Raw genomic sequence first — 20,147 nt, forward strand, 5'->3', positions numbered from 1 at the left:
GCCTTGGTTCCATTCTGTGGAATGCTGAAATTTGTACTTTGGGGCATTTAGCATTCTCACCTAATCAGCAATCTCCTGGATTCCACACACAGGATGCAAATGTGGAGTTAAAGTGGATTCATAATGTTCCAGTTGCACCTGAAATTGACATTTCCAAACATTGTTTGTTATCAACATAAGGTTTACTTTGAAAACTTTTGGGGTTTTTTTGTATTTTGTATTGACAGTTATATTGATTATTAGGATTGTGCATCACACTTATTGTGGGTATGCTTAGTAGCATAGGAAAAGGTAAAGGTTTTCGCCTGACATGAAGTCCAGTTGTATCCGACTCTGGGGTGTGGTGCTCATCTCCATTTCTAAGCTGAAGAGCCGGCACTTGTCTCCTGTGCTATTCTAATAATATAATATAATATAATATAATATAATATAATATAATATATATTGTATAAACATATAATATTTATAATATTATAATGTAATGCAATATAATACTAATAATAATAACATGATATTATAATTATATATTTATATTACATGTCATATTACTAATAATATTACAATATAATTGGTATAGTACAATATAGCAATATTTAAAACTGATATTGTACTATGCTAATAATATAATATATTGTATGTATATATACCTTGTAAGCTGCTCTGAGTCCCCTTTGGGGTGAGAAGGGCGGCATATAAATGTCGTAAATAAATAATAAATAAATAAATTGTCTGCAGACACCTCCAAGGTCATGTGGCCAGCATGACTGCATGAAGCGCCGTTACCTTCCCTCCGGAGCGATACTTACTTTTTTTTTTTTTGTCATGTCAGGAGCAACTTGAGACTTGAGAAACTGCAAGTTGTTTCTGGTGTGAGAGAATTGGCCGTCTGCAAGGACGTTGCCCAGGGGACACCCGGATGATTTGATGTATCTATCATACTTGTGGGAGGCTTCTCTCATGTCCCTGCATGAGGAGCTGGAGCTGAAAGAGGGAGCTCATCCGCCTCTCCCCGGATTCGAACCTGCGACCTGTCGGTCTTCAGTCCTGCCAGCACAGGGGTTTGACCCACTGCGCCACTGGGGGCTCCTGTGATACTTAGTGATTTACTCATTTGGGATGCATTCAGTGCCCTTTTTATTCTGAACGTGCCTTGGGGTGAGTTGCTTCAGCTCCCAGCCAAAGAAGCTTGTTTTCCTGGGCAAAGCTGCCATAGACAGGCCTTTTCCTGGCACTTCCATTTTTCCTCTATCTTAATGAAGCACAAAGGTTAGTTTATATAGTAATAAATATCCTTATCTGCGTTGTGGCTTTGTGCCCGAGTCGGCTTTTTTTTTTTAAGCACATGCAGAGAGCATTAAATGTTTCAAGTGGCATCATAATGGCCTTTGTAAAGCACTTTCTCTCTTTTTTAAAGTGCTTGCCATTATGATCTTTATTTACTAGGGAATGCCTGTTGCTTGGCAATGTGTGCGCATAACAACAATACAGTTGTGAATGTCCTCGACTTTCTTCCCGCGGAGTTCAGTGGGATGTACTCGGTAGGGAACACATATAGGATTGTGGCTTACAAGTTGCATGGAACATTGTGGGCAAAGTACATCGAGTCCATATCCTCCTACCTTGCAATGGCAGAGAAGGAAGGGAAGTAAATCTTGGTGACTTATCAGAACTCAATGAGAAGGAAAGTCTTTGCTTCTGGGAGGTTTGCAGGAATGAACAGTCCATGGATTTACACCTTTCATTTGTGAGCAGGCTACTGCTGCAACATTGTCGGAGTTCCCTTTCACTGTTGGTGTGCACCAGGGCTCAGCCGTCTCTTCCCTCCTTTCCGTTGTTGTGATGGATGCAGTTACTAGAGATTTGCAGAAACCAGCACCTAGAACAGTGTTTCTCAACCTGGGGGTCGGGACCCCTGGGCAGGGTGTCATGAGGGGGTGTCAGAGGGGTCACCAAAGACCAGAAAACAGTAGATGTGGCTCTTAATGAGACATGCTGCATTATCACAGGGTGTCTGCGACCCACACCACTGGAGAAATTACGCTGCTTAGCCGGTATTGCACCACCTGACATCCGCCGGGAAGTAGCAGCCAATAGTGAAAGGATCAAGGCAGAGACATCTCCAGCTCATCCCCTGTTTGGGTATCAGCCAGCACGTCAACGACTTAAATCAAGACATAGTTTTCTTAGATCTACAGAGACACTCGCTGGAACACCCCAGCAAGCGAGAGTCCAAAAGTGGCAGGCCCAAACCCAGCACCTCAATTCATGGGTGATACCAGATGAGAGACTCCCCCCTGGGCACTCAGAAGACTGGGCGACTTGGAAGGCGCTGAACAGATTGCGCTCTGGCACCACGAGATGCAGAGCCAATCTTAAGAAATTGGGCTACAGGGTGGAATCCTCAGCATGCGAGTGTGGAGAAGAACAAACCACTGACCACCTGCTGCAATGCACTCTGAGCCCTGCCACATGCATGATGGAGGACCTTCTTGCGGCAACCCCAGAGGCACTCCAAGTGGCCAGATACTGGTCAAAGGACATTTAACCAAATACCAAATTTGCAAAATCTGTGTGGGTTTTTTTTCTTTCTTTTTTCCTTTTTCTTTTTAATCTCTGTGTTTGTTTTGCTCTGTTAGAATTGTAATACAATGGTTGCTGATGACACGATAAATAAATCAGAAAACATAGTATTTTCTGTTGGTCATGGGGGTTCTGTGTGGAAAATTTGGCCAAATTATATCATCGGTGGGGTTCAGAATGCTCTTTGATTGTAGGTGAACTATAAATCCCAGTAACTACAACTCCCAAATGTCAGGGTCTATTTTCCCCAAATTCCATCTGTGTTCATATATGGGCATATGGAATATTCCTGCCAGGTTTGCTCCAGATCCATCATTGTTTGAGTCCACATTGCTTTCTAGATGTAGATGAACTACAACTCCAAAACTCAAGGTCAGTGCCCTTCCAGTATTTTCTGTTGGTCATGGGAGTTTCATGGGAGTTCTGTGTGCCAAGTTTGGTTTGATTCAATTGTTGATGGAGTTCAGAATGCCCTTTGATTGTAGATGAACTATACATCCCAGCAACTACAATTCTGAAATGACATACAGTATAGGGTTTTTGTGCCAAATTTGGTCCAGTGAATGAAAATACATCCTGCATATCGGATATTTACATTACAATTCATAACGGTAGCAAAATTACTGTTATGAAGTAGCAACAAAAATAATTTTATGTCTGGGGGTCACCACAACATGAGGAACTCTATTAAGGGGTCACCGCATTAAAAAAGTTGAGAACCACTGACCTAGAATCAAAGAGTTGGAAGGGACCTCATGGGCCATCCAGTCCAACCCCCTGCCAAGAAGCAGGAATATTGCATTCAAATCACCCCTGACAGATGGCCATCCAGCCTCTGTTTAAAAGCTTCCAAAGAAGGAGCCTCCACCACTCTCCAGGGCAGAGAGTTCCATTGCTGAATGGCTCTCACAGTCAGGAAGTTCTTCCTCATGTTCAGATGGAATCTCCTTTCTTGTAGTTTGAAGCCATTGTTCTGCATCCTAGTCTCCAGGGAAGCAGAAAACAAGCTTGCTCCCTTCTTCCTGTGACTTCCCCTCACATATTTATACATGGCTATCATATCTCCTCTCAGCCTTCTCTTCTTCAGGCTAAACATGCCCAGCTCTTTAAGCCGCTCCTCATAGGGCTTGTTCTCCAGACCCTTGATTATTTTAGTCGCCCTCCTCTGGACACATTCCAGCTTGTCAATATCTCTCTTCAGTTGTGGTGTCCAGAATTGGACACAATATTCTAGGTGTGGTCTAACGAAGGCAGAATAGGAGGGCGACCAAAATGAAAGTTTGGAATCTTTAGTTTTTCCTGGTTTATGGAAATTTTTCAGTTCTCCTTTGTGTACATAAGGTTCCTGGATGGATGTGCTCATAATCTTGGGTCTAGACCAGCAGTTCTCAAACGGTGTCCCATAGAACACTTAAGTTTGAAGCTCATAATGAGCAAGAAAAACAGTAAACACAAGGGCCTTTTGGCGGAAGAACTTCATTGACTGGTGGAGCATTTGGCATTTATTACTGACGTTGTTGTTGTTATTATTATTTGAAACACAACAAGATAAGTCCACAGCAGACACTCTGCTGGCTATTGAATTGGATCACACATCAGACACTTCCCAAGTGTCTAGGACTGTGTGATGTATTGGCGAATAATGCATGCAGATCCCAGTAAGGTGGACTTCTGCAGCTGGCAGATGGCAATTTCGTCAGCACCGATTGTGTTTAAGTGCAGGCCAAGGTCTTTAGGCACTGCACCCAGTGTGCCGATCACCACTGGGACCGCCTTTACTGGTTTGTGCCAGAGTCTTTGCAGTTCGATTTTTAAATCCTCATATTGTGTCAGCTTTCCCAGTTGTTTCTCTTCAATCCTGCTGTCACCTGGGATTGCAACATCGACAATCCATACTTCGTTTTTTAACACGATCGTGAGGTCAGGAGAATTGTATTCCAAAACTCTGTCTGTCTGAATCCGGAAGTCCCAGAGGAATTTGACATGTTCATTCTCTGTAACTTTTTCCAGCTTGTGATCCCACTAGTTCTTTGTCGCAGGCAGGTGGTATTTGTGGCACAAGTTCCAATGAATCATCTGAGCAATGGTGTTATGCCTCTGCTTGTAGTCTGTTTACACAATCTTCTTGCAGCAGCTGAGGATGTGATCTATTGTTTCATCTACGTCCTTGTAGAGTCTACATTTGCGATCTGTTGTTGACTTTTGAATTATTATTATTATTTACACAAAAGCACAGTATGTCACAGCAAACGAGATCTATATGCTGGATTTCGTATCACCAAATCACAAGTCGAACACTTCCCAAGCGTCGAGGACTGTGTAATGTATTTTCAAATGATGCGTGCAGATCCAAGTAAGGTGGCGTTTTGCAGTTGACAGATCGTGATTTTGTCGATTATTATTATTATTATTATTATTATTATTATTATTATTATTATTATTATGTCTATTCGTGCCTTACTTTTTGTCTCCGCATAGGAGACCCACAGCAGCTTACATATTTATTTATTTATTTATTTGATGCACTTATTAACCGCCATTCTCAGCCCTTACGGGCGACTCATGGCGGTGTACAGTACACATAAAAAGACAGTTACAAAGGCCAGTATCAACAACATATAACTATACGACAAATACAAACTACATAAAAATCCGCTTCGTCTCTTAGTAGAATCATAGCCAGTCTCATTTTCCTTATACCATTCCAGTTCTCATTACCGTAATGTTGTTGCTTAGCACTTAATTAAATGCCCTCTCGAACAGCCAGGTCTTAAGGCTTTTTCGAAAGGACATGAGAGAGGGCGCCTGTCTGATGTGTGCCGGGAGAGTGTTCCACAGCCGGGGGGCCACCACCGAGAAGGCCCTCTCCCTCGTCCCCGCCAGCCGTGCCTGTGATGCAGGCGGGATCGAGAGAAGGGCCTCCCCAGACGATCTCAAGGTCCTCGTGGGCTCATAGGCCAAGATGCGGTCAGAAAGGTATTATTGATATAAGCATGTCAATGCAATTTAAAGCCCCAAAATATACAAACATTAAAATAGAATTAAACATCAATGGTATCAATTAAAAATAGCGTCCTTAAAACTGATTTAAAATGTATTGTAAACTCAAACTACGGTGCTGTTGTACCGTCAGCTTCATCTCCCTCATAGCGCTGTTTTGAAGCTGAAACGCAGTTCCAAGTTCCTTAAAGAATGTGAAATGCTAATATTTCATTTCTTCCTTCCCATCCATTTCCTCCAAGAAATTAAATATTCCTGAGCTGTTCCCACATGACAAATTACTCCTGCGGAGATTGGAATGAATAGAGATTTAATTTGCATGTGTAATACCCACCCTTCTGCCCTCTGCCTACACCTTTTTCCGTGCTTGATGATTAGCTTCTTTTAGTTAAACTTCAGAGGCTTCTAATTAAATATGGCTTTTATTATAGGGATGTTTACTGTCCCCCTACACATGAATGGGGGAAGATACCACCTCCTAAATAGAGATGTATCATAAGGAAATTACTATTTTCATTAATTTTAGAGCCTGGGAATAATAGTTTTTACTTTGGTGTTGGACTCTCCCATTTAAAACAAAAACACCGGGATAAGCTTAGATGTTTTGAGTGCCTGAGGATGAAAATTTAGGTGGTGCTTCCCATAAGATATGTGCTGAAATGATAACAGATATGACCAAAACACAGACATGCGCCTTTCATCTCAAGAACAGAGAAGCATCCCGAGCTCTGAGGATTACCTGGGAAGGAATCCCACTGGAGCATTGCAGCACACCCAAATACCTGGGAGTCACACTGGACCGTGCTCTTACCTATAAGAAGCACTGCCTGAACATCAAGCAAAAAGTGGGTGCTAGAAACAATATCATACGAAAGCTGACTGGCACAACCTGGGGATCACAACCAGATACAGTGAAGACATCTGCCCTTGCGCTGTGCTACTCTGCTGCTGAGTACGCATGCCCAGTGTGGAACACATCTCACCACACTAAAACAGTGGATGTGGCTCTTAATGAGACATGCCGCATTTTCACGGGGTGTCTGCATCCTACACCACTGGAGAAATTACACTGCTTGGCCGGCATTGCACCACCTGACATCCGCCAGGAAGTAGCAGCCAATAGTGAAAGGACCAAGGCAGAGACATCTCCAGCTCATCCCCTGTTTGGGTATCAGCCAGCACGCCAACGACTTAAATCTAGACATAGTTTCCTAAGATCTACAGAGACACTCACTAGAACACCTCAGCAAGCGAGAGTCCAAAAGTGGCAGGCCCAAACCCAGCACCTCAACCAATGGCCAATACCAAACAAGAGACTCCCTCCTGGGCACACAGAAGACTGGGCGACTTGGAAGGCACTGAACAGACTGCGCTCTGGCACCACGAGATGCAGAGCCAACCTTCAGAAATGGGGCTACAAAGTGGAATCCTCGGCATGCGAGTGTGGAGAAGAGCAAACCACTGACCACCTGCTGCAATGCAAACTAAGCCCTGCCACATGCACAATGGAGGACCTTCTTGCAGCAACACCGGAAGCTCTCCAAGTGGCCAGATACTGGTGAAAGGACATTTAACCAACTACCAAACTCACAAGTTGTGTATTTTTCTGTCTGTTTGCTTTGTTCTGTTAGAAATGTAATATATAATTGACTGGTTGCTCTGACACGACAAATAAATAAACCAAGAATGTAGTATTATGCACTGCATTCTGGATAGTCTTTCCAGTGGATTATAATCAATCAATCAATCAATCAATCTCTCTCTCTCTCTCTCTCTCTCTGTGTATACTGTATATACTCGAGTATAAGCCGACCTGAATATAAGCTGAGGCACCTAACTTTACCACAAAAAACTGGTAAAATGGATTGACTCGAATATAAGCCGAGGGTGGGAAATGCAGCAGCTACTGGCAAATTCCAAAATAAAAATAGATACCAATAACATTGCATTCATTGAGGCATTGGTAGGTTAAATGTTTTTTTAATAAAACTGTAAGTTAAGATAAGACTGTCCTCTGATTAAAGCATTATTCTAACCTTCTTCAGTGTAAATGTGTTTACATATCCTTCCAATAATAATAGAAATAATAATAGAAATAGAAATAATGGAAATGTAATAGTAACAGTAATAATAGAGTAAAATAATAAATGTAACAATGGCTTCAAACTACAAGAAAGGAGATTCCATCTGAACATGAGGAAGAACTTCCTGACTGTGAGAGCCGTTCAGCAGTGGAACTCTCTGCCCCAGAGTGTGGTGGAGGCTCCTTCTTTGGAAGCTTTTAAGCAGAGGCTGGATGGCCATCTGTCAGGGGTGCTTTGAATGCAGTATTCCTGCTTCTTGGCAGGGGATTGGACTGGATGGCCCATGAGGTCTCTTCCAACTCTATGATTCTATGATTCTATGAAAGAATAAAATAATAAATGTAATAATAATAGTGTAAAATAATTAATGTAATAATAATAATAATAATAATAAAAATACTTTGACTCGAGCATAAGCCGAGGGAGACTTTTTCAGCTTTAAAAAAGGACTGAAAAACTAGGCTTATATTAGAGTATATACAATATATATATATATATATATATATATATATATGGAAATCTGTACATATGTTTGTTTTTCAAAGGCTTCTATATGACTTGATGGATTTGGATCAAACTTGGTATACTTACCCTTCACAGTCCAACTTAAAATACTGATGGGGTTTAAACTTTTAAAACCCCGCCCTTCATTTTTAAAATGGCACACATTGGCAAGTCAAGAACTTCACATTGCAGTGCTCTGATTCAACCACAAGAGGGGAGTATATGAGAGAAAGGCAACCAGTGGGAGAGATGACAGATGGAAAATCATAGAATCATAGAGTTGGAAGAGACCTCATGGGCCATCCAGTCCAACCTCCTGCCAAGAAGCAAGAATATTGCATTCAAAGCACCCCTGACAGATGGCCATCCAGCCTCTGTTTAAAAGCTTCCAAAGAAAGAGCCTTCACCACACTCCGGGGCGCTCTTGAGGCGCTCTTGGGGGAAAATAGACTATGACATATGCGAGTTGTAGTTACTGGGATGTATAGTTCACCTACAATCAAAGAGCATTCTGAACTCCACCAATGATGGAACTGAACCAAATATGGCACACAGAACTCCCACGACGAACAGAAAATATATATCAGTGATTGGTTTTTTTGGGGGGGGGGGGCAAAATACTGTTTGCTTACTGTTGAAAATTACCTAGGGCCGCCTCTGAGTAGATCAGTAGGTACCACTTTGGTGGGAAGGTAATAACGCTTCATGCGGTCATGCTGGCCACATGACCAGGAGGTGTCTATGGACAATGCCAGCTCCTTTGCTTGGAAATGGAGATGAGCACCGCTCCAGAGCCAGAGATGAAAGGGGAAGCCTTTGCCTTTGCCTATATATTTGTGTGTCATTGTTTCAAGATATTGAATGTTTTCATGTGTCTGTATATATGCTGGAATCAGCCCTGAGTCCCTTCGAGGAGATAGGGAAGAATATAAATAAAGTGTTGTTGTTGTTGTTGTTGTTGTTATATATGTGTGTATGTGGGAGTTGCACTTACAAAATGTACCTGTCCAGACTTGCAAGAACATACCTACTGAACCTATTTTGTTCGTAACTCGGGGACTGCCTGTGCTTGCTTTTCTTTCTGAGTGGACAGGTGCCAAAACATTCCAGTCTCACCTTTATCTGCAATGGGTTTATTTCAATCCTTACTTATCCTGTTCCAGACATAGTGACCAGAACACCATGTTTCTCCTGTTTGGCTCGTCATATACTTGCAAAGTTAGTGTCCACCTAAGTGTTTTCTCTGCAAGTGCAGGTTCTTTTATGGGGATATATGTATTTACTAGCTGCCCCCTGCCACACGTTGCTGTGGCCCAGTCTGGTGATCTGGAAAATAAAGTGATGAGAAAGTGTTGGTTTCTAATATATGTAATTTCTTTCTGCTTGTGGGAAAACAGTATTTCTTGCTGTTTCTTTGTCACTGTTGATGTGTGGAGACTGTCTGGTTTGCCTATTCTGGAACAGGCAACATATCAATGTCTTTCTTTAGGGGTCCCTTTCAAATCTATATCTCTCTCTGTGTGAATCATATCTATATTATCTATGGCTGGATGGCTCTTTGTCAGGAGGTTTTCGATTACGTTTTCTTGCCCTGGTGAACGGAGTTGGACTGGATGGCCTTAAGTATTTCCTGTGATCATGGGGGTTCTGTGTGGGAAGTTTGCCCCGATTCTGTCATTCGTGGGGTTCAGAATACTCTTTGATAGTAGATGAACTGTGAATCCCAGTGACTACAACTCCCAAATGTCAAGGTCTATTTTGCCCCGGTTCTGTCGTTCGTGGGGTTCAGAATACTCTTTGATAGTAGGTGAACTGTGAATCCCAGTGCCTACAACTCCCAAATGTCAAGGTCTATTTTGCCCCTATTCTGTCGTTTGTGGGGTTCAGAATGCTCTTTGATTGTAGGTGAACTGTGAATCCCAGTGACTACAACTCCCAAATGTCAAGGTCTATTTTGTCCTGGTTCTGTCATTCGTGGGGTTCAGAATACTCTTTGATTGTAGGTGAGCTGTGAATCCCAGTGACTACAACTCCCAAATGTCAAGGTCTGTTTTGCCCCGATTCTGTCATTTGTGGGGTTCAGAATACTCTTTGATTGTAGGTGAGCTGTGAATCCCAGTGACTACAACTCCCAAATGTCAAAGTCTATTCTTCCCCGGTTCTGTCGTTCGTGGGGTTCAGAATGCTCTTTGATTGTAGGTGAACTGTGAATCCCAGTGACTACAACTCCCAAATGTCAAGGTCTATTTTGCCCAAACTCCATCTGAATTCACATTTGGGCATATGGAGTATTCGTGCCAAGTTTGGTCCAGATCCATCATTGAGTCCATAGTGCTGTCTGGATGTAGGTGAACTACAACTCCCAAAGTCAAGGTCAATGCCCACCAAACCCTTCCAGTATTTTATGTTGCTTGTGGGAGTTTTGTGTGCCATGTTTGGTTCAATTCAATCGTTGATGGAGTTCAGAATGCTCTTTGATTGCAGGTGAACTATAAATCCCAGCACCTTCAACTCCCAAATGACAAAAGCATATTTTTTTTGAGTGATGGTCACTCCTTGAGTTGTGAGACGTTTTGTTGCCAACTTTGGTGTGATTTCCTTCATTGGTTCTTTTGTTGTTAAGGTACTCATTATGCACAGAGCATTTATATATATATATAGATGTATATATGTGTGTATGTGCCTGACTTCACTGTTAGTGTGGTCTTTGAAGTGGAGGGTGGCCTGTAAGCCGTAATGCTTTTGCTGCTGGAATGATGTTGCCACCTCTTGCGCCTACGTGAGGCAGGCGAGGGGCTTTAGGAAGGATTACGGATGTTGTTGTCAGGAACAGAGATTCCGGGAATTCCTGAACCGGGCTCTTTTTAATTCCCCAATAATGTTTCCTTCTGGTGAGCTGCGTGTTTGTGTCTACTGCAGAGGCTACGGTGCTGTTTGGGTTTGTAAAACCCGTAAAAACCAAAGAAAAAGATCAAAACTTCAAGGCGGAAAAAAAACCCTCCTTGGTTTTCCTTCTTTAGCAATAACCGGTGCTTTCCCCTCTCCGCAGAATGGCCATCTGCGTATCCATGAGTCGTTTCAAGATCCACCAAACCTGCCTTAGGCATAAATATAAGATTAACAAAACAATATAAGCATAACATAGGTAAAAAGGTAGTCCCCTGACAATAAGTCCAGTCATGTCTGACTCTGGGGTGTGGTGCTCATCTCCATTTCTAAGCCGAAGAGCCGGCGTTGTCCCTAGACATACGTGGCCGGTATGACTGCATGGAATGCCATTACCTTCCTGTCGGAGCAGTACCTATTGATCTACTCACATTTGGATGTTTTCGAACTGCTAGGTTGGCAGAAGCTGGGGCTGACAGCGGAAGCTCACCCCGCTCCCCGGAATCTAACCTGCGACCTTTCGATCAACAAGCTCAGCAGCTCAGTGCTTTAACCCACTGCACCACCGGAGACCTTTACCTATAGTTCATTTAAAAAGTAAATTGGGCAAAATAAGGCATTCCTTGAAAACAAGCCCTAGCACATATTTTGGAGCAAAAAATAATATAAGACCTTGTTTTATTTTTGGGAAACTGGGATTAGTGAATGACGTGAATGTAATGTGCACCCTAATATCGGCATGGTCATTTAGCAATAATAATAATAATAATAATAATAATAATAATAATAATAATAATGGAGCCCCCGGTGGCGCAGTGGGTTAAAGCACTGAGCTGCTGAGCTTGTTGATCGAAAGGTCGCAGGTTCGATTCCGGGGAGCGGCGTGAGCTTCCGCTGTCAGCCCTAGCTTCTGCCAACCTAGCAGTTCGAAAACGTGCAAATGTGAGTAGATCAATAGGTACCGCTGCGGCGGGAAGGTAAGGGCGCTCCATGCAGTCATGCCGGCCACATGACCTTGGAGATGTCTATGGACAACGCCGGCTCTTTGGCTTAGAAATGGAGATGAGCACCACACCCCAGTCAGACATGACTGGACTTAATGTCAGGGGACTACCTTTACCTACCTAATAATAATAATAATAATAATAATAATAATAATAATAATAATAATAAAAGAGAGAGAGAGAGATGAACATTAGATTCGAGGAAAGAGGTTAACATTCTTTCCTTTTCCTAACATTCCAGCATCTCTGGCAAATCCAGCTAAATTGAGTTTTTAATTTTATTTTGCTCTTTATACTTAAGTGATTGCGGACACACCGCTGTGTGCCTTGTATCCATAAAAAAAGTATTTGTAAAAAGGAATTTATTTTCCTTGTTAAGCCTGTGTTAACTACAGTCTCTTAGATCGTTTGGACTTTAAGCAGAGAACTGAAAATATAAAGTCTGTGCCGGAGAGATCTTGGAAAGCAAAATAATTATGCATTGATTTAGGACCGAACACGCTTGGAAAGCGGATCGTTTTCACCTTTGGAAGATGGGCTTTCCTGGGACTTTGTGTACAACAAATTCAATACTGATTTTTTTCTTTCCAACGATGGGTGTTGGTTTGGAGATAACGAAGAAGGAAGAGGATTACGGATTAACATTAATTGCTGCCTGGTCTGTGCTATAGATAGGCATGAAGTGTCGCGGTGTGTTCAGGACCGGCTTGGCTACCTGTAAATAGAAAAATAATCCAGGAAAGCACCTCTCCTGACATGCAAAGTTTGTCAATAGAGGAGCCACGTCTAGTCAGGTAAATCTGATCGGAAAGGCTGCTTTAAAACAACAACAACAACAACAACAATAGCGATCCAATCTGATCGGAAAGGCTGCTTTAAAACAACAACAACAACAACAACAACAACAACAACAACAACAACAACAATAGCGACCCAATCTGATCGGAAAGGCTGCTTTAAAACAACAACAACAACAACAACAACAATAGCGACCCAATATGATCGGAAAGACTGCTTTAAAACAACAACAACAATAGCGACCCAATCTGATCGGAAAGACTGCTTTAAAACAACAACAACGATATCCCAAACCCACTTTGCATGTTGTAAGCAAACTAGATGGTGGAATAAGTTTGTAAAGTTCCCCTTTGTTTGTCAACATGCTTTTAAAGAATTTTCCTTCTGAAAAGAAATGCCAGAGTTGTTCGTTTTATACAACCCCCAATTCATTTTTGGCAGTTAAGAAAGAAAACAAAACCTCTCATTATATTGGCAGTTAAATTAGTTATGCTGTTGCACTTGCCGTTTGCATAGGCTGATATGTGTCTGTTTGAAATAGCATATTGTTTATGCGTTGGTATATACCAGAGCTTGTAAACAACTGGTCCCATAGCACCGAACCATGATTGTTAAAGTGGTGTCAAGCTTCATTAATTTGGGGGGTTCTGTGGGTAGTAGTTTATGTATTCTAGTAGGTCTAACTGTTTATTTTTAAGTGTCTCGTGTTTAATTCCATTTTAGTGTTGATATGCTTTAGGTTTTAAATTGTACTTTGTATTCTTTATTGAATTGTTTGATGCCTAGAGCAGTGTTTCTCAACCTGGGGGTCGGGACCCCGAGGGGGGTCACGAGGGGGTGTCAGAGGGGTCGCCAAAGACCATCAGAAAGCACAGTATTTTCTATTGGTCATCGGGGTTCTGTGTGGGAAGTCTGGCCCAATTCTATCGTTGGTGAGGTTCAAAATATTCTTTGATTGTAATGAACTATAAATCCCAGCAACTACAACTCCCCCACCCCCGGTGGCGCAGTGGGTTAAAGCACTGAGCTGCTGAGCTTGTTGATCAAAAGGTCGCAGGTTCGATTCTGGGGAGCGGCGTGAGCTTCCGTTGTCAGCCCTAGCTTCTGCCAACCTAGCAGTTCGAAAACATTCAAATGTGAGTAGATCAATAGGTACCGCTCCGGCGGGAAGGTAACGGCGTTCCATGCAGTCATGCCGGCCACATGACCTTGGAGGTGTCTACGGACAACGCTGGCTCTTCGGCTTAGAAATGGAAATGAGCACCATTCCCGAGAGTGGTGAGCTTGTTGATCGAAAGGTCGCAGGTTCGATTCCGGGGAGCGGCGTGAGCTTCCGCTGTCAGCCCTAGCTTCTGCCAACCTAGCAGTTTGAAAACATGCAAATGTGAGTAGATCAATAGGTACTGCTCCAGCGGGAAGGTAACAGCACTCCATGCAGTCATGCCGGCCCCATGACCTTGGAGGTGTCTACGGACAACGCTGGCTCTTCGGCTTAGAAATGGAGATGAGCACCACACCCCAGAGTCAGACATGACTGGACTTAATGTCAGGGGACTACCTTTACCTTTACTACAACTCCCAAATGTCAAGATCTATTTTCCCCAGACTCCACTAATGTTCACATTTGGGCATATTGAGTATTCGTGCCAAGTTTGGTCCGGATCCACCATTGCATGAGTCCACAGTGCTTTCTGGATGTAGGTGAACTACAACTCCCAAACTCAAGTGCAATGCTCATCAAACCCTTCCAGTGTTTTCCATTGGCCATGGGAGCCAAGTTTGGTTCAAATCCATCGTTGGTGGAGTTCAGAATGCTCTTTGATTATAAGTGAACTATAAATCCCAGCAACTACAACTCCCAAATTACAAAATCAATCCTCCCCCAACCCCACAAGCATTCACATTTGGGTGTATTCGGTATTTGTGCCCAGTTTGGATCAGTGAATGGAAATGCATCCTGCATATCAGATATTTACATTATGATTTATAACAGTAGTAAAATGACTGTTATGAAGTAGCAACAAAAACAATGTTATGGTTGCGGGTCACCACAACATGAGGGACTGCATTAAGGGGTCACGGCATTAGGAAGATTGAGAACCACTGCTGTATACCTAATAGGGGTTGGACTAAACGCTCTTTGAGGATCACTTCCAGTGGGGATTCCTTCTCTGGAGGTTCTTGAACTGAGGCTGAATGGCTATCTGTTGGGAAGGTTTTAACTGTACTCCTGCCTGGATGAAGTAGGTTGGACTAGATGCTCTTTGGGGGTCCCTTGGTGCTGTCTTTGTTTGTGGGGGTGTGTGCATTTTTCAGTATGTCCCAATACAGAGTTTGGAAAGCCTGTTGTATGATCTGAATATATCATGATAGGCGACAACACTTAAAAGAGGCAGAGGCCCACGCAAGAATGGCACACTGCGCCTCTCTTGCTGCCAGCCTGAAAACACTTGGCCAAGCTTCAGCTTAAAAGAACCTCGCACACACAAAAAGGTTTCTTTTTGCAAAGACCAGGAGCCTCGGTGATTCATCTCCTCTCCAGTTTGGCTTTGAGAGGCTCTCAAAAATAAACAGTAATTATAAAACAGATGAGCTGATGAACAGGGACCTTGGAATGCAACTGGGCATGGCTCTTCTGGGCAGCAATTCCAAGGGAGGGAAAGTTCTCCTCCCGATGGGTCCCTTTTGTGGGGGTTCGGCAAAATGCACACACACGTTGCGCACAAAGACGACTGGAGCCAACAGCAAACTCATGGGGTTATGTAACCGGTTTCATTTCAGTGTTTCCTTTTATTTAAAAAATCAAAACAAAATCACATCCAAGAGGGTGCCACAACTGAGCAGAATTGTTCCCCCTGTATTGTGTGAGATGTTTTCAGATGCTCCTCTTTAAACATACTATCAGGTGTAAACACTAGTCACTGTGTACAGAAGAGGGCTTCTAGATTTCAGGGAGCCTATTAATTACAACGGATAATAATTAATTATTATTATTAATAATAATAATAATAATAATAATACAGGAGAGTCTTGCTTATCCAACATCAATGGGCTGGCAGAACATTGGATAAGCAAAAATATTGAATAACTAGCCGTCCCCTGCCACGCGTTGCTGTGGCCCACATGGCTGTTCTGTGTGGGAGGTTTGGCCCAATTCTGTTGTTGGTGGGGTTCAGAATTTATTTATTATTTATTTATTTACCTTACTTATATACCGCTGTTCTCAGCCCGAAGGCGACTCACAGCGGTTCACAACAAATACGAACAGCAAAAATTCAGTGCTACAGTATAAAAACAGTTAACAACCTAACACATTACACAATTAATAAACAGTTACTACAATACCCATTCACTGTCGTCTCATCATCAAAAATATGTTCCAGATTCGTCATCCATTGTTCCATTCCAGTGTTCATTAACCAATCATTGCACTAATTATTCGAACGCCTGCTCAAACAGCCGGGTCTTCACTTTTTTGCGGAATACCAATAGAGATGGTGCTAGTCTAATGTTCGTAGGAAGGGCGTTCCACAGCCGAGGAGCCACCACCGAGAAGGCCCTATCTCTCGTCCCCGCCAGCCGAGCTTGAGAAGCAGGCGGGATCGAGAGCAGGGCCTCCCTGGAAAATCTCAAAGTCTTGGTGGGTTCATAGGCAGAGATGCGGTCGGATAGGTAGCTTGGGCCGGAACCGTTTAGGGCTTTAAAGGCCAACGCCAGCACTTTGAATTGAGCCCAGTAGCAGATCGGTAGCCAGTGGAGTTGGCGCAACAGGGGGGTTGTATGCTCCCTGCGCTCCGCTCCTGTTAGAATCATGGCTGCCGAGCGCTGGACTAGTTGGAGCTTCTGAGCTGTCTTCAGAGGCAACCCCACGTAGAGAGCGTTGCAGTAGTCTAAACGGGATGTAACCAGAGCGTGGACTACCGTGGCCAAGTCTGCTCTTTGACTGTAGGTGAACTATAAATCCCAGCAACTACAACTCCCAAATGTCAAGATTCTATTTCTCCCAAACTCCACCAGTGTTGACATTTCAGCATATTGAGTATTCTTACAATCAAAGAACATTCTGAACTCCACCAATGATAGAATTGGCTCAAACTTCCCACATGGAATCCCCATGACCATCAGAAAATACTGTGTTTTCTTATGGTCTTTGGCGACCCCTCTGACACCCCCTCACGACCCCCTCAGGGGTCCCGACCCCCAGGTTGAGAAACACTGGTATACAGTTGGGAAGACAGTCAAAGCCTTCCCAACACAGAGACATCCAGTGGTCTGGCTATGTTTTGGAATACTTGTGCAGCATTTTGGTTAGTTTTAAAGATTTGGATCTAATAGTTGGGCTTAAATATTGTGCCAATGAGATGAATGGCTAACTAAACTCATCTACAGCTTGGCAAGTCCCAAATAGAACACTGATTTCATCATGTTCTTGCAAAGCAGGCCACAAGATCTCTTTGAATGCAGTGTGGCTTCTGATTGCTTAATAGGGCTGTGCAAAATTATTGTTAGTCTTCATAAGTCAGATCAAATTTGTTAAATTCGTTCATACTTACAGTGTGATATCCGATGCCTGGGCATTACCCACGCCAAAAACATAGCAATCAAAACTTACCCCATACTTTTTGTTTGCATTTTGTAAACCCTGGAAGCCTCCAAAGTCTGTTTCATGTTCAGCACAAGGAAGCAAAGCCAAGCCAAAAAGGGTGCCTTTCCTCTTTAAATGGGTGGCTTCTCGCCACGAGGAACGGGATCATAGAATCATAGAATCAAAGAGTTGGAAGAGACCTCCTGGGCCATCCAGTCCAACCCCCTGCCAAGAAGTAGGAATGTTGCATTCAAATCACCCCTGACAGATGGACATCCAGCCTCTGTTTAAAAGCCTCCAAAGAAGGAGCCTCCACCACACTCCGGGGCAGAGAGTTCCACTGCTGAACGGCTCTCACAGTCAGGAAGTTCTTCCTCATGTTCAGATGGAATCTCCTCTCTTGTAGTTTGAAGCCATTGTTCTGCGTCCTAGTCTCCAAGGAAGCAGAAAACAAGCTTGCTCCCTCCTCCCTGTGGCTTCCTCCCACATATTTATACATGGCTATCATATCTCCTCTCAGCCTTCTCTTCTTCAGGCTAAACATGCCCAGCTCCTTAAGCCGCTCCTCATAGGGCTTGTTCACCCTTGATCATTTTAGTCACCCTCCTCTGGACACATTCCAACTTGTCAATATCTCTCTTGAATTGTGGTGCCCAGAATTGGACACAATATTCCAGGTGTGGTCTAACCAAAGCGGAATAGAGGGGTAGCATTACTTCCCTGGATCTAGACACTATGCTCCTATTGATGCAGGCCAAAATCCCATTGGCTTTTTTTGCCGCCACATCACATTGTTGGCTCATGCTTAACTTCTTGTCCACGAGGACTCCAAGATCTTTCTCACATGTACTGCTCTCGAGCCAGGCACCCCCCATTTTGTACCTTTGCATTCCGTTTTTTCTGCCTAAGTGGAGTATCTTGCATTTGTCCCTGTTGAACTTCATTTTGTTAGTTTTGGCCCATCTCTCTAATCTGTCAAGATCGTTTTGAATCCTGCTCCTGTCCTCTGGAGTATTGGCTATCCCTCCCAATTTGGTGTTGTCTGCAAACTTGATGAAGCAGTAAGGAGAAAGCAGAGTTAGCTGGGAAAGAGACCGAGAAAGCACAGGATTCTGGGAAATGTAGTTTAAAAATTCCCTAAAATAAGTAGATGTATGAATCTTTCTGAAAGTTGGTGGGAATGATCCCCTGTTACCTTGTGTCATTGTACAGAGAATTCAAAGAGATAGCTCTTGTAGTTTTTATTAAATGTTTATAAACACTTTGAAAATTCCTCCCAAATTTGTGGATGAGTGAAACATTCTGAAACTTGATGGGCTGACAGTGGTCAATGTGTTCCACCATTGTAGCAAGTTTCACCCCAGTAGTTGTTCAAATGAGGAAGAAAGGAGCCTGAAGTTTCCCTGCGTGTGCAATTACGAGAATGAAAAAGCGACTAAATTTAGTTTTTCTCATTACGTCCTAATTTTGTAATGAGTCATGAAACATGTTTTTCATCGATCACACAGCCCTGTGACTTAATGGGCCAGATCTTTAAACCAGTGGTGATATTCTGTTTTCCATTTGTGACTTTTTTGTGGTGTTGCTAAAGAGATGTGCCTCCTCCTGTGAGCTGTGTAGGAGCATGTTGAAGTCTGTATCCTTTTTATTATGTTTTCCTCTTTTCTTTTCTTTTTTGATAAGCAGTACAGAGTTTTCTCTTTGAAGAGCTTTAATGCTTCTTTTACCAAATGTGTCAGGATTTAAAACATCTGTCGTCGCAAGAGCCAGCTTTGGAAGTTTACCTGGATGCCTTTCATCACCTGGCTCATCCGAATCTGGTGTTTTGGAAAGGCCGTGCCACTCGATTTTACAAAACAGAGTCTATTAAACTTTGATTCTGGAACGTTATCCTCTCTGTACTCTTATTACAAGGTCTATGGGAAACTGTTCCACATTTCCTCTTTGTCGGGTCTTTAAAAGACCATGCTAATCGTCTTTTGTGAATCTCTGGAGGCAGCTCTATAAAGTGTTTTCGTACTTCAAGGATGCTCGGCTGCCTTGCGACTGGAAACGCAGCAAAGCCTTTGAGAGCTGCCCGTGTCCTATTGTTTCAAAAGGGAAACGGAATAAACTAAACAGCTCGGTTTCTGCCCGGAAGAACAGGTTTTTATTACACCCGCCTTGCTTTTTCCAGGCCCCGACGAGCCAAGGCTTTGTTTTTAATGCTTTCCAGTTGTATACCTAACAACAGACGCAAAGCCAAAGGTGCAACATGTTTTGAGCTCGAGAAAGCTTACTGGGCATGCGAAGAAAGCAGCGCATTTGATGAAATCCCATATATTAATTAGGATGTATTGTATTATAAAATCCCACATATAAATTGGGATGCCTACCTGCGTGACCGCATTTCTGTGTACGAACCCACACGAACTCTTCATTCAGTTCTTGTGGGTTTTTTCGGGCTATATGGCCATGTTCTAGAGGCATTTCTCCTGACGTTTCGCCTGCGTCTATGGCAAGCATCCTCAGAGGTGAGGTCTGCTGGAGCTGGGAAAAAAGGGGTTTATATATCTGTGGAATGACCAGGGTGAGACAAAGGGCTTTTGTAAGTTGGGCTAGGTGTGAATCTTTCAACTGACCACCTTGATTCGCATACAATGGGCTGACTGTGCCTGGAGCAAACTCTTCTTGAAAGGTGATTAGATGTCCCTGACTGTTTTTCTC

At 43.1% G+C, this 20,147-nt stretch overlaps 1 protein-coding gene across 1 annotated transcript in view; it reads left to right on the top strand.

The window, feature by feature from the left end:
• IGF1R (insulin like growth factor 1 receptor) overlaps positions 1–20,147 on the top strand; it is a 235,733-nt gene that overhangs the window by 82,564 nt on the left and 133,022 nt on the right. The window lies entirely within an intron of this gene.

The sequence above is a fragment of the Anolis sagrei genome, chromosome 9, assembly GCF_037176765.1.
Source record: "Anolis sagrei isolate rAnoSag1 chromosome 9, rAnoSag1.mat, whole genome shotgun sequence".
NCBI lineage: Eukaryota > Metazoa > Chordata > Lepidosauria > Squamata > Dactyloidae > Anolis > Anolis sagrei.